The sequence below is a fragment of the Carcharodon carcharias genome, chromosome 5 (genome assembly GCF_017639515.1).
Source record: "Carcharodon carcharias isolate sCarCar2 chromosome 5, sCarCar2.pri, whole genome shotgun sequence".
Lineage (NCBI taxonomy): Eukaryota > Metazoa > Chordata > Chondrichthyes > Lamniformes > Lamnidae > Carcharodon > Carcharodon carcharias.
Window position 1 is genome coordinate 145,359,895 of NC_054471.1, and position 14,784 is coordinate 145,374,678.

The 14,784-nt window shown below is 46.3% G+C and overlaps 1 protein-coding gene across 2 annotated transcripts in view; it reads left to right on the top strand.

The window, feature by feature from the left end:
• Window positions 1-1,486: 1,486 nt before the first annotated feature.
• Window positions 1,487-14,784, top strand: part of LOC121277638 (4-galactosyl-N-acetylglucosaminide 3-alpha-L-fucosyltransferase 9-like) — a 143,981-nt gene continuing 130,683 nt past the window's right edge. For both annotated transcript variants that reach the window (XM_041187224.1, XM_041187223.1), the window contains exon 1: window positions 1,487-1,550. The gene's annotated coding sequence lies outside the window, so the exon portion shown is untranslated. The remainder of the gene's footprint in view (window positions 1,551-14,784) is intronic.

Here is a 14,784-nt window from a genome sequence, read left to right on the forward strand (position 1 = left end):
CCTGAAACACAGCTAAATTTTTAGGTCTGGATGGGGGTGAGCATATAGGCAGACAGATGCAGAAATTCCTGCCTCTGGCTGGTGTGCTCAACACAGTCCTGCTCCAGGCCAGTTTTCCAGAGACAGAACAGGGGGTGGTGGGAGCAGCAGGGTTACCTGCTCCTTCGTGGAGGGTAACCAATTCATCTTGTTAGAGGCCTCTTCAAGTCTATTGTTGGAGGCCAACTAGAATTTTCCAGTCAGCCAGCAGGCCCTCAGGAGTGGTGGAGGTATGGTTATCTGCCTGGAGGCAGCCTCCTGGCAGCAAAGAGATGGGCCCAGTGCTCCAGGTAGGTTTAAGCCTGCTTGGCTTCAATTGCAACCATAAGCTGCCTTGTCATAATGGTAGTCTGGCTTATTTTAAATTTTATTTAACTTTAAAAAAGGTTGGAGAGAGGACCACCCTCATCTTTGAGCACCCTCTCTCTCACTTACCTGAAAGGTATCCTGCTGCTTCTTCAGTGCTGGGGGGGTCTCCTTTAGCTCTCCAGAGAATGGCAAGTCTGACCTCTGGCATTGATTGGCTGATTTGGGGAAGCCAACAGCTGTGACTGTCCCCCACACATTGCAGACTTCTATCGTAATTAGACCCTGACTATGGGGTTTGGGGTGGGGTGGGGGGGGTGGAAATGCCACCCATTAAATCTCTTTCTCTCCCCACACATGATGCCTGTCCTTTATTTCAGATTTCAGAGTTATTGGAAAAGATTCTGAGAAAAGGAAAAGAAAAAAAGATTTTGGTCAGAATTTTTCCCTCATCATGCAGGAGCACACTCGACCCGAATGAGGGTAAAATAGCACGCGATGACGTCGGGTGAGCGTCTCGACGTCATTGCGTACTCTCGCGATAATTCGCTCGGTGGGTGCGCCCAAGAGACGGCAGCGCACCCACCGAAAATTAAGAGGACTATTGAGGCCCTTAATCAAGTAATTAAATCAGATTTTACCCTGCCCATCCAACTGTTCGGTTGGCGGGCGAGCGAATAGACCAAGTGGCCTTTGCGTTTTTTGCGAAACCTCATCCACAGGCGGGATGAGATTTCGACCCAGTAATTAAAAAAAGACTTTTAAAACTCAAGTGACAGAGTGGCATTAGGAGATATGTTTTTAACATTTTTAAATTTCTTTATTTGTGTTTTTAAATTTCTTCAGCCCCCTGAGGCAGCTCTACACCTTCAGGGAGCTTTCTGTGCACGCACCTGCAGGCATGTGCAAACTACTGTGCTCGCCCTCCTCCCATCCCCACCCTGGCAGCGCTCAGCATTGCAGCGTGCAATTCATGCTGGCTAACCATTAATTGGCCAGCCAGCATGAAATCATGGTCAGAGTCCAATCAGCTTCACAACTGCTCCCAGGCCTGCCCGCCGCACCCACCTGACCAAGTAAAAACCCTGCCTTTTGTTATGAAGGACCCCAAGAAACCTCATATAACAGAGCATAGCTGAAACAGTAGGTAGAATCAAAATGAATTCCAGAGATGTGCACTGTACCTTGTTTTGGTCCCAAGAAAAGTGAGTGAACCGTCAAGATCCTGTAAAACATAGGGGAACTCTCGAGTGGAAGTAAAAGTAAAACAGGATTTAAAGTATAATGTTTACATTCTGTTGAGAGTTTCGGGTTCATAGCAAAAGTATTGTTGAGTTAAAAACAAAAACAGAATTACCTGGAAAAACTCAGCAGGTCTGGCAGCATCGGCGGAGAAGAAAAGAGTTGACTTTTCGAGTCCTCATGACCCTTCGACAGAACTTGAGTTCGAGTCCAGGAAAGAGCTGAAATATAAGCTGGTTTAAGGTGTGTGTGTGGGGGGGGCGGAGAGATAGAGAGACAGAGAGGTGGAGGGGGTTGGTGTGGTTGTAGGGACAAACAAGCAGTGATAGAAGCAGATCATCAAAAGATATCAACGACAATAGTACAATAGAACACATAGGTGTTAAAGTTGGTGATATTATCTAAACAAATGTGCTAATTAAGAATGGATGGTAGGGCACTCAAGGTATAGCTCTAGTGGTTTTTTTTTTATATAATGGAAATAGGTGGGAAAAGGAAAATCTTTATAATTTATTGGGAAAAAAAAGAAGGGGGAAACAGAAAGGGGGTGGGGATGGGGGAGGGAGCTCACGACCTAAAGTTGTTGAATTCAATATTCAGTCCGGAAGGCTGTAAAGTCCCTAGTCGGAAGATGAGGTGTTGTTCCTCCAGTTTGCGTTGGGCTTCACTGGAACAATGCAGCAAGCCAAGGACAGACATGTGGGCAAGAGAGCAGGGTGGAGTGTTAAAATGGCAAGCGACAGGGAGGTTTGGGTCATTCTTGCGGACAGACCGCAGGTGTTCTGCAAAGCGGTCGCCCAGTTTACGTTTGGTCTCTCCAATGTAGAGGAGACCACATTGGGAGCAACGAATGCAGTAGACTAAGTTGGGGGAAATGCAAGTGAAATGCTGCTTCACTTGAAAGGAGTGTTTGGGTCCTTGGACGGTGAGGAGAGAGGAAGTGAAGGGGCAGGTGTTGCATCTTTTGCGTGGGCATGGGGTTGTGCCATAGGAGGGGGTTGAGGAGTAGGGGGTGATGGAGGAGTGGACCAGGGTGTCCCGGAGGGAGCGATCCTTACGGAATGCCGATAAGGGGGTGAAGGGAAGATGTGTTTGGTAGTGGCATCATGCTGGAGTTGGCGGAAATGGCGGAGGATGATCCTTTGAATGCGGACAAGGGGAGAGAGAAGGGAGTCAAGATAACGAGAAATGAGTTCTGTGGGGCAGGAGCAAGCTCTCTCCCCTTGTCCAGTCCCTTCCCACCTACATCCGTGATTCCTCTGACACCTTACGTCACATCAACAATTTCCAGTTCCCTGGCCCCAACCGCTTCCTCTTCACCATGGACGTCCAATCCCTCTACACCTCCATCCCCCACCAGGATGGTCTGAGGGCCCTCAGCTTCTTCCTCGAACAGAGGCCCGAACAATCCCCATCCACCACTACTCTCCTCCGTCTGGCTGAACTTGTTCTCACGCTGAACAATTTCTCCTTCAACTCCTCTCACTTCCTCCAAATAAAAGGTGTGGCTATGGGTACCCGCATGGGCCCCAGCTATGCCTGTCTCTTTATGGGGTATGTGGAACATTCCTTGTTGCAGTCCTACTCCGGCCCCCTTCCACAACTCTTTCTCCGGTACATCAATGATTATTTCGGTGCCGCTTCGTGCTCTCGTCAGGACTTGGAAAAATTTATTAATTTTGCTTCCAATCTCCACCCCTCCATCATTTTCACGTGGTCCATCTCTGACACTTCCCTTCCCTTCCTTGACCTCTCTGTCTCAATCTCTGGTGATAGACTGTCCACCAATATCCATTACAAACCCACCGACTCCCACAGCTATCTCGACTACAGCTCCTCACACCTCACTTCCTGTAAGGACTCCATCCCATTCTCTCAGTTCCTTCGCCTCCGTCGCATCTGTTCTGATGATGCTACATTCAAAAACAGTTCCTCTGACATGTCCTCCTTCTTCCTTAACCGAGGTTTTCCACCCACGGTCGTTGACAGGGCCCTCAACCGTGTCCGGCCCATCTCCCGCGCATCCGCCCTCGCTCCTTCTCCTCCCTCCCAGAAACATGATAGGGTCCCCCTTGTCCTCACTTATCACCCCACCAGCCTCCGCATTCAAAGGATCATCCTCCGCCATTTCCGCCAACTCCAGCATGATGCCACCACCAAACACATCTTCCCTTCACCCCCCTTATCGGCATTCCATAGGGATCGCTCCCTCCGGGACACCCTGGTCCACTCCTCCATCACCCCCTACTCCTCAACCCCCTCGTATGGCACAACCCCATGCCCACGCAAAAGATGCAACACCTGCCCCTTCACTTCCTCTCTCCTCACCGTCCAAGGACCCAAACACTCCTTTCAAGTGAAGCAGCATTTCACTTGCATTTCCCCCAACTTAGTCTACTGCATTCGTTGCTCCCAATGTGGTCTCCTCTACATTGGAGAGACCAAACGTAAACTGGGCGACCGCTTTGCAGAACACCTGCGGTCTGTCCGCAAGAATGACCCAAACCTCCCTGTCGCTTGCCATTTTAACACTCCACCCTGCTCTCTTGCCCACATGTCTGTCCTTGGCTTGCTGCATTGTTCCAGTGAAGCCCAACGCAAACTGGAGGAACAACACCTCATCTTCCGACTAGGGACTTTACAGCCTTCCGGACTGAATATTGAATTCAACAACTTTAGGTCGTGAGCTCCCTCCCCCATCCCCACCCCCTTTCTGTTTCCCCCTTCTTTTTTTTCCCAATAAATTATAAAGATTTTCCTTTTCCCACCTATTTCCATTATATAAAAAAAAAACCCACTAGAGCTATACCTTGAGTGCCCTACCATCCATTCTTAATTAGCACATTTGTTTAGATAATATCACCAACTTTAACACCTATGTGTTCTATTGTACTATTGTCGTTGACATCTTTTGATGATCTGCTTCTATCACTGCTTGTTTGTCCCTACAACCACACCAACCCCCTCCACCTCTCTGTCTCTCTATCTCTCCGCCCCCCACACACACACACCTTAAACCAGCTTATATTTCAGCTCTTTCCTGGACTCGAACTCAAGTTCTGTCGAAGGGTCATGAGGACTCGAAAAGTCAACTCTTTTCTTCTCCGCCGATGCTGCCAGACCTGCTGAGTTTTTCCAGGTAATTCTGTTTTTGTTTTGGATTTCCAGCATCCGCAGTTTTTTTGTTTAGTATTGTTGAGTTAGTTGTGCTTGCTTTGTTTAACTCTTGTACAGTCAAAGTTTGTGTTTAAAATGTGAAATCCTGTGGTGTGGTTCTTTTGGTTAATAACTGAGAATTCGCATTTCTTTTTAAAAGTTACTGGTTACTTTACCAAAACCATAACAATTTGTATTTATAAGGCTCTATTCACAATTGCCAGATGCTACAAAGTGCTTTACACCCAGTGAAGTAATTTTCAAAGTGTAGTCCATGTTGTAATGTAGGAAATGCAGCAGCTAATTTGCACTCTTTTTCCAGGCGAATGACATTGTGGGGGAGGAGAAAAAGTGCACGATCATTTTGTCCACATGTGGGAGTTGGACATACGGATTAATTCAAAATTTGTTGGTACCCAGTGCCCCAGGTTCGAAAAGTTTTGATGACTTAGTGAACCTCGTAAAGAGTCATTACCAGCCTAATCCGTTGGTGATGATGCAACGGTTTAAATTTAACTCAAGAAATAGAGCCACGGGGGAGACAGTTGTTTGTTATGTGGCAATCCAGAACAATTAACTGAATATTGTGAGTTTGGTATATCTATCAATGATATGCTTAGAGATTGTTTGGTATACAGCATAAATAAAGATGTGATTCAGGAGAGATTACTGTCTGAAACAAATTTAGATTTTCAGAAGACATTGGAAATCGCTCTGGCAATGGAAGGTGCAGTGCAAGAATCTAAAGCCATACAGTGAGCTTAAAATGGTGCTGTCCTCCATGTTGAGTGGGGAACCTCAGCCAAAAAGAGCACGAAAGGCAAAGCTTTACTCCGAAGTGGGAAGCAGCCACCACTAGCAGACAAATTAAAAGAGATAACTTAGCAGCAAAAACATGGCATCATGGTAACAGAGGTGGAAGCAGAAAACCTTGTAATGAATCACAGTTTAAAAAAAATCTAATGTTTTTTTCTGTCTTCAAAATGGACACCTCATGAGACATTGTAAAGATAGAATCAGCCAGACTTTCAGACTAAAGCAAAAACCCAATGAGATTAACAGCATTGAAAAGCCTGAAGTAATAGATTCAGATATTTATTTTTATATAAAGGTAGGAAGAACAGAACTATCTATGTAACCATGAGAGTGAATGAGAGGCCTATCAGAACGGAGGTGGACAGTGGAGCAGCCACTCCAGTGATAGGTGAGCATACTTTTAGATACCTGAATCATGGAGAATGTAAACTAAATTTGGAAGAAAGTGATGCCAAATTGAAACCTTACATGGGAGAAGACATAAAATTCAAGGGCATATGTAATGTCACAGTACACTACGGAGGTCAAACAGTGAAATTACCCTTAATGGTAGTAGCAGGTGAGGGAATTTTCCCAAATTTGCACTAAGTGCAGTAGTGTGTGGGTTTTACTCGCCGGCTGTGATGGTGGGTTTTTGCGCCGTATCATCCCAAATCTGCCTCATTATTTATGTAGTCCCAGGAAACACGCCGTTTTCATGGCGGGCGGGCTCTCATTTGCCCGCCTGCCATCACCCTGCCACTGCATCACATCGGGCACCGTGTTTAAAGCCCAGCTGCAAAAACACATCTCAGTGCTTCCAGCTCATCACTGCTGCACAGAAGACATGGCCCTGAAACTGAAGAAGGCTGCAGCCCCCAGGTTCAGCGATATGTCTCTTGAGCGACTTAGATGGCCAGAGATTAGTGCACTACATGGCTACCCTGTTAGTTTGAACCATGAGGGACAATAGTCCAAACCGGGGTGCTGACGTTGCAAGGGGCTGTGAGCGCCTCCAGCAGTGACTGCTACATGGCCAGCTTTAGCGAGGACATTATACAATGTGTTCAGCCCAACTGCTCTGCAGTCCACTAAAGACATCCACTCATGAATGTGCAGTCTGTGGTGGGGAGGGGGGAACTTGGTTGCACTTTGATGCTTCTGCATTGCTTGAGTGCACCGATAAGCTCGGCGTGCACCTGAACTGTCTCAGGTGCAGAGGAATGGTCACTTCCTACAAGTTTCCCGAATGCCCTCGCCCACCCTACCGCCCCACCCCTAATGCTTGTGCGCTATATTTAATGGCAGGGCTGCCCTTGCTCCTCCACTACTGCCACCAGTTGCCTAAGACAGGCTTTCTCTTAACCACCAGTGCACTTGCCCCCTGATCACCCCCCTCCCCCCCCACCACCAGTTGGGCAGGGCGACACTTAACTCCGACCCCTCGGAGCCCCTGAAGCCTGCAAAGAAACAGGCGACCCTGGTGAGCTCTGCAGAATGATGCTGTGCACGCACCTCTAGTTCACCCAAAGTGCCAAGTGCACGTTGCCTCTGTACTGTTGTGAAACACGTCAGCGTGCTTTTCCGCCAATGTGAACGGATGATCCAGTCGGGGTGCAAGATCCTGGTGGGGTGGCCTGATAATGATATGCTGATGTATTACAATGAGGTTCCCGACGACCAATGGCGGGAAACATGGCCCACCTTTGGTGGGCTTAGCGGACAATCACGACTTGCCTTCCCACCATTGTGAAACTGATCACACCATATTGCCCGCTCATGCCACCTATCACGCCTGCCACCAGCGGGCACGGAAAATTCCGCCCCTAGTCTCCTCGGACGAAACTGGCTGAAATAAATTAAATTGGAACAGACTGAAATTTTCCAACTGAGAACTAATGGGCTTTCAGAGCTGCTACAAAAATATGCCTCAATTTTCAAGGATGAACTTGGAAAGATTGACGGACTACAAGCAAATATTCATGTAGATCCAGAGGCAACACCAAGAGTCATGAAGCCAAGACTAGTACCTTATGCAATGTGGGAAAACATAAATGCTGAATTGGACAGATTAGGAAAACTGGGAGTGATACAACCAGTGCAGTTTTCAGAACGGGCAGCATTCGAATTTGTGGGGACTACAAATTAACAGTCAATAAAGTGGCAAAATTGGACAGCCACCCCATACCAAAAATTGAAGACCTATACGCTAAACTGGCAGGTGGAACTACCTACATGAAGTTAGATATAAGTCATGCCTATCAGCAATTGGAAATAGAGAAGGTCTCCCAGAAGTTTGTCACCATAAATACACACAAAGGGTTGTACCAATGCACCCATTTACCTTTTGGCACACCTTCAGCTTGTGCCATATTCCAAAGAACCATGGAAAGTTTACTTCAGGGACTGCCCCATGTTGTGGTTTATTTGGATGATGTTTGAGATTGGACTCACTGAATGGAAACATTTGATGAACTTGGAAGAAGTTTCGGAATTTTTTTTTGCAAATGGAGTGCGGTTGAAAAAAGAAAAATGCACATTCCAGGTTAAAGAGGTAACTTGCCTAGGTCACAAGGTAGATTCACAAGGCTTACGTCCAGTTCAAGAAAAAGTGAAAGCTGCTAAAGAAACCTCAGTGCCAAAGAATACATCCGAACTGAAATCATTCTTAGGGGTGATCAATTACTGTGGATGCTTCTTCCCTAATTTGTTGACACCACTGTATTACTTGCTCAAGAAAAATCAGCGATGGACATGACAAACACCAAAGGAAGAAGCTTTCACAAAAGTAAAACAGCTGTTACAATCATCTACACTTCTAGTACATTTTGACCAAAAAGGAGCTGATATGTAACATGTAACCCATCTCCCTGTGGAGCGGGAGCCATGCTTTCCCATCGAATGGATGATGAATCAGAACAACTTATAGGATATGTATTGAGAACACTCAATACTGCAGAGAAAGCCCAATCTCAAATTGAAAAAGAAGGCCTATCAATCATTTTCAGTATTAAGAACTTTCACCAATATGTACACAGTTGTCATTTGACTACCATATCAGACCACAAGCCATTATTAGGATTATTTGGTGAAGACAAGGCTGTAACCGCTATAGCCTCAGCAAGAATACAAAGATGGGCATTGATCTTGGCAGCGCATGAGTATACTTTCATTCATAGACCCAGAAGTCAAATTGCAAATGCAGATGCACTCAGTTGTTTGCCCATGCAAATAAAAGATGAGGATGTTCCAATTCCTCAAGAATTCATTTTGTTATTGAACTTCCTGGACTCATCACCAATATGTGCCAGACAGATTAAAGAAAAATTGAGACCCAGTCTTATCCAAAGTGAGAAATCAAGTTGGTTGGTCATAAAAACAAGAATCTGATGAAATGAAAACGTATTTCCAGAGAAGATATAAAATAAACAGCCAAGAAGTATCATATTATGGGGAACACGAATGATTGTTCCTCCAAAAGGACGAAAGCCATTGTTATCTGAACTTCTCAGTGCGCATCCTGGAATTTCCAAAATGAAGGCAATAGCACTTAGTTATATATGGTGGCCTGGAATGGATGGAGAAATAGAAATCTTACTGAGAAGTTGTATGCAGTGTCAGCAAGTAATAAAATTAGCTGCAATAGATCTGTTACACCCTGGGAGTGGCCATGGAGGCCATGGTTGCACGTGCACATCGACTATGTGGTGAGACCTTTTATGGGAACAATGTTTCTACTTATCATCAATGCCCATTCAAGATGGATGGACATATATGAAGTGAGGTTGCCGACATCTTCCACTACAATACACAAGCTACGATAAAGTTTCACAATCAACGGACTACCTGAAGTGCTCGTATCAGACAATGGAACAGTATTCACGAGTGCTGAATTTAACCAATTTATTAGCCTCAACAGTATTATTCATGTCACAACCTCGCCATGCCACCCTTCTTCAAATGGATTGGCCAAGAAAGCAGTTCAGACGTTCAAACCTGGTATGCAGAAATTGCCTGGAGATTCTATATCGACTAAATTAGCACATTTTATTTTCCATTATAAAGCCACCCTCATACGACAACAGGTGTTACGCCTGCAGAATTGTTGATGAAGTGCTGTCTCTAATTGTGATTGAGCCTCATTGTGCCAAACTTGGAGGGGAATGTGGAAAGAACGCAGGGAAGTCGGAAAATTGGACATGATTGTCACAGTCGGGACAGAACATTTAATGTAGGAGAGAAAGTATTTGTGAAAAATTTTAGAGAAGGATCAACATGCTTGGTGAAATAAGTGCAGTGCTCTTTCCTGCCACTTGAAAGTGGAAGATTGAGTCACACGGAGGCATGTAGATCATATAAGAAGAGGAGAAGCAAAATACCCAGAAATGATTCCACCAGTGTTTGACTGAATCAACATTTCCTGTTGAATAAACTCAACCGAATACAGTACCTGAGTACCTGAAGGGCCAACTGTACCTGAAAGAGTCGAGGAAAAAGATTTGCAACTACCTACTGAAGAACCAGATGCTCAGTCGACTACAGTGAGGGTGGTTCCGGATCAAACATCAAAAGCTGTAGAGCTGAGATGTTCTACATGCGTAAGAAAACACCCAGAAAGACTAACTTTGTAAATTATTGATGTGTGAATAATTTGATATTTTCAAAAAAATTGTAAAATATATCTCCGAGTAAGAGGGGAGGGATATAGTAGTCTGATGTGTAATATACCTTTTAAGACAAATGTTGTAATGTAAGATCATATGACCTTGATACCCCATAGCAGAGTAACGCATGCTATCTCTGTAGAGTAGTGTTGAGTTAGAGTCTGAAGAGTGAATACAGAGTTTTGAGTTGTAAGCACTCGGGTGTAGCTGCTGAGTTCCTTTTGTAAATAAACAATGTGTTTCTTCTAAGAACAGTGTACAGATCTTCTCTGTCTTGGTACCAACTTGGTCATCCTGAAAAAAGTGTGCTACCTGGATCCTTTAGCCCCAACAGACCAAGGGCACTGGGTCCAACACAAAGGTATTGTGGTAACTTGCTGGAATCTGTTTAAAATCTATTTTTTTACCATTGCCTTAATGAGTGTGTAACTGGAAGGCAGATTAATTAGAGGTTTTAGGAGTCATTACAGTAATAATTTGTAGGCACATGTATGTGCCTCAAATCTTTTATTTTGTTAATATATGTTTACTTTAGCTTATTAAACGAATTTTGAAGCTTTGGTGGACTTATTGCTTTTGAATTCTGGGTACACATCTCAAAATAAATACAAATTGCAAAACCGTTGTGATAGCATGATCAAGTTTCCCTCGTGGATTTGATCTGCGTGGCATACATCATCTGTCACATCATAACATTAGACTTAAATGTAGGGGACATGATAGTAATGTTTAGAGATTATATAAAATTTTGTCGCGTGGCTGGTTTTTGGAAGTAAGCTATTGACTGGTCAGGGAGCAGAAAGGCGCCAAATGGAGTTCAGGCCAGAGAAATATGTAGTGATGCATTTGGGGCAGACAAACAAGGCAAAGGAAGACAAAATAAGTGGTAAGATTCTAAGAAGTATGGAGGAATAGAGGGAACACAGAGCAGAAACTTAAAATAATTAGTAAAAGGATTAGAGGGGAGTTGAGGAGAAACTTTTTCACCCAGAGGATAGTAGGTGTCTAGAATCCACTGACAGAATGTAGTAGGGGCAGAAACCCTTCACATTTAAAAAAAAAACTAGATATACATTTGAGGTGATATTCAGGGCCATAGGCCTAAAACTGGAAGGTAGAATCAGACTTTTTTTTTTGACTGAAATGGGCACAATGGGCCAAATGACCTGTTTTGTGGAATAAATATGTCTATGCCTTGAATTTTGAGGTCATCAGGCAGGCACAGTAGGAAGGCCGGGAAAGGCTGGGAAACAGCTTGTACCTGCGATCGGCGCCTGACTGCAATTTCACATTATCAGGCCAATTAAGGCCTGCCCAGCATAAAACGCGGCTCCTCACTGGTTGGTAAGGGGCGGGCGGGGGTGGGTGCCCGTTGGCCGCTGGGTCCAGTGCCAACTTGGAGGTGGGTTTAAAAATGGTCCAGGCAGCCCCTGGAAGGCTGTACAATGGCGTTGAGCCCGCGTAGCAGCATAGGAACGACGTCCTGGACAAAGGTCTCCATGGCAGCTGACACCCTACCTGTGTTGACTTCGGTGCGTTGGCATACCAGTGCTACCCCCTCATCCTGAAGGCGGACAGACTCCTCCATCGTGTCTTGCAATCTGAGGAGTGCAGCGGACATCCCTTCCTGATGTTCCCGAGCTTGCCTTTACAGCCCCAGCAACTGTGACATGACCGAGTCCAGAGGCTCGTCATCTGACTCGGACTAAGCAAATTTCTGGCCTCCAGCAGTCTTCCAAGTGCTGGACATCTGAGAAGTCTTTGCCTCCTCCTGCTATGGATCAGACAGTAGGGGACAATCATGTCCCCTACATTGAAGTCTAATGTTATGACGTGACAGATGATGTATGGCACGCAGATCAAATCCACGAGGGAAACTTGATCATGCTATCACAATGATTTTGCAATTTGTATTTATTTCGAGATGTGTACCCTGAATTCAAAAGCAATAAGTCCACCAAAGCTTCAAAATTCGTTTAATGACTCATGATCAGATGTGCTCACCAGATTGGGGTCCCAGTGGTACGCTAAAGCAAGGTCACACGAGGTGTGTGTCTCTGTGCTAGTGGAGGTTTTGGGTGAGCGCTGTGATGGAACTTCAGGGAGGCTGCCTCCTGATTCCTCTTTAAAGGTTTCTTTGCGGCTTGATTGGAGGTCCTCGGTCATGGACTCCGTCGGCTGTTTCCCAGATGTGCCAGAGTAAGCAAGGGGAGTTAAATAATGCATAGCAGTAGCCTGTGAAAGAGGACACATCACTCACGTCATGGTTGTCTGATGGATGTTGCACTGCTGGATCCTCACTTGGTAGAGCAGCGCCGCCAAAACCGTCAGCACAGGAATGGTCCAGATCATCACTGGCCAGCTGGATGGCTCTGTTTTCAATGCTCTTGAGGGCCTTGATTTCAGGCAATTGCTCCATCAGTCTGTGACTCTCCCTCTTGTTGTGTGCCCTCTTGTCCTGCATGCGTAGAGATGGAGACGAATACTGGTGGGGTAGCAAATAGTCAGGAGGATACATTACAGGCAGATACAGACAGGCTGGTCAGGTGGCCTAAGGAATGCCAAATGGAATGTTACATGGATAAGTGTGAGGTGATGCACTTGGGCAGGAGAAACAAGGTACGGGAATACACGAGGAATGGTAGGACTGTGGAAAGTACGGACCTTGCTGGGCATGTCGACAGGCCCGTTAAGTTAGTGGGACAGGTACATAAGGCATTTAAGAAGGTAAATGCCATACTTGTCTTTATTAGCTGAGGAATAGAATATAGGAACAGGGAGGTCATGTTGCAAGTGCAGAAAACGCTGCCTAGGCCACACCTATAGTTCTGCATGCAGTTGTGATATGTGCTTCACGGGAGGGATGTGATTGGAGTGGAGAGAGTGAAGAAGTTGTTGATCAGGTTGCTAGCTGGGCTGGAGAGTTTAACTTATGAGGAGACATAGCATAGACTGGGGTTATTTCCCCTGGAGCAGAGGAGATTGAGGAGTGATATTATTGATGTTTATAACATTATGAGGGGCATAGATAGGGCTGACAGAAAGGAACTTTTCCGCTTGGCGGAGGGATGAGTAACCTGGTGGCATAGATTTACGGTAAGGGGCATGAGGTTGACAGTTGATGTGATGAGCAACTTTTGCACACAGTTACGTGGGACGCACTGGCTGAAAGGGTGGTGGACGCAGAAACCCTCCTAACATGTAATAAGTATTTGGATGTGCAGTTGTGATGCCATGGCACACAAGGCCATGGGGATAGTGGTTGGAAATGGGATAAGGCAACTTTGGAAGGTGCTTGACACGTGCATCTTCGATGGTCCGAGGGACCTTTGTCTATGACCCACAGCTCTGACTCTATCAGTCTATGAATGAGCAGTGTTGCAACAATAACAAATCAAACAATCATCAGTGCTATGGATGGTGGGAGGACAGAGCAGATGTCACTGTTGTCCTCAAATACCTGGCCGTTCCACCCCAGCCTCACCGACACCAGTTGACCTGGGCGCATGGTGTCACTCAAGCTCCAGGGCCTCCTGCTCGAAACGGCTTAAAATCATGAGTTGAGCCTGGTCGCCTCCAGTAAGCAAAAGCTCACATGCTTTGTGAGCATTCTTCTCCTGAAAAACAGAGAAGACCATTCATTGCTGCTACTCACACATGGACTCTGCACACGCACGCCGCACCCCAACCACAGTGGCCCATATCAGGCCTCCAGTGCCTCCTCTCCCCATTATTGTTGATCAGTCACACAAAGATAGTACGCCTGCTCCCAACTGTCCCACAATGGCCCCTTAGACACATTCTGCATCCATCACTTTAGGAAACACACGGTCTTAGCTCGCATAGCAAGGAGGCACAACTACATGCAGCATCAAGGGCAGCAGATGGCTCTTGGCCATGACACCTTGAGGCTGCCCTTCCACAATCTCATCACTGTGAATAGGACATGTGCTGGAGTTCTGAGTATGCGCCTAGCTGCACCTCCTGCAGGCTGCCCCCAGACTAGTCATGTGTGACTAAGAGCAACGCATGGTGTGGGGGAGAACTCATCTCCTCATGAACCACTCAGGCTGACTTTAGCATGGACACTATCTGCTTGCCCACCCAGTGTCCGAGAAATTCCCAACATGATTCAATGCAGTCACAATAGTAAGACTTGATGGGGGGGGGAGGCCCTCAAAAACTAAGGCTACCTGTTGGGCTAAATGCCCATTGTGAACATGGTACTCACCCTGCCAGAGCGCAACAAATTGTTGAAGCGCTTACGGCACTGGATCCAGGTGCGCCACAGCACGTTACGGGAGCTCACCACCTCCTCCCAGGCATGTTTGGTCATGTCGGGGGGCCTTCTCCTCCCATCCTGGGGGATCAACACCTCCCGCCATGCTGCCACCTCCTCGAGGAAGGCAGGACGGCAGTCATCAGAAAAGCGAGGGTCACATTGGCCTCCTGCAGTCTGCCCTGCTCCTGTGGCAGACCTTGCAGCCTGCCCTGCTCCTCTGCCCTTCCCTCCAGCATTCCCTGTTCAGCCGACCCCCTGCGGTCTGACCCGAATGTGGCCATCATTGTGAGCAGCCTACAG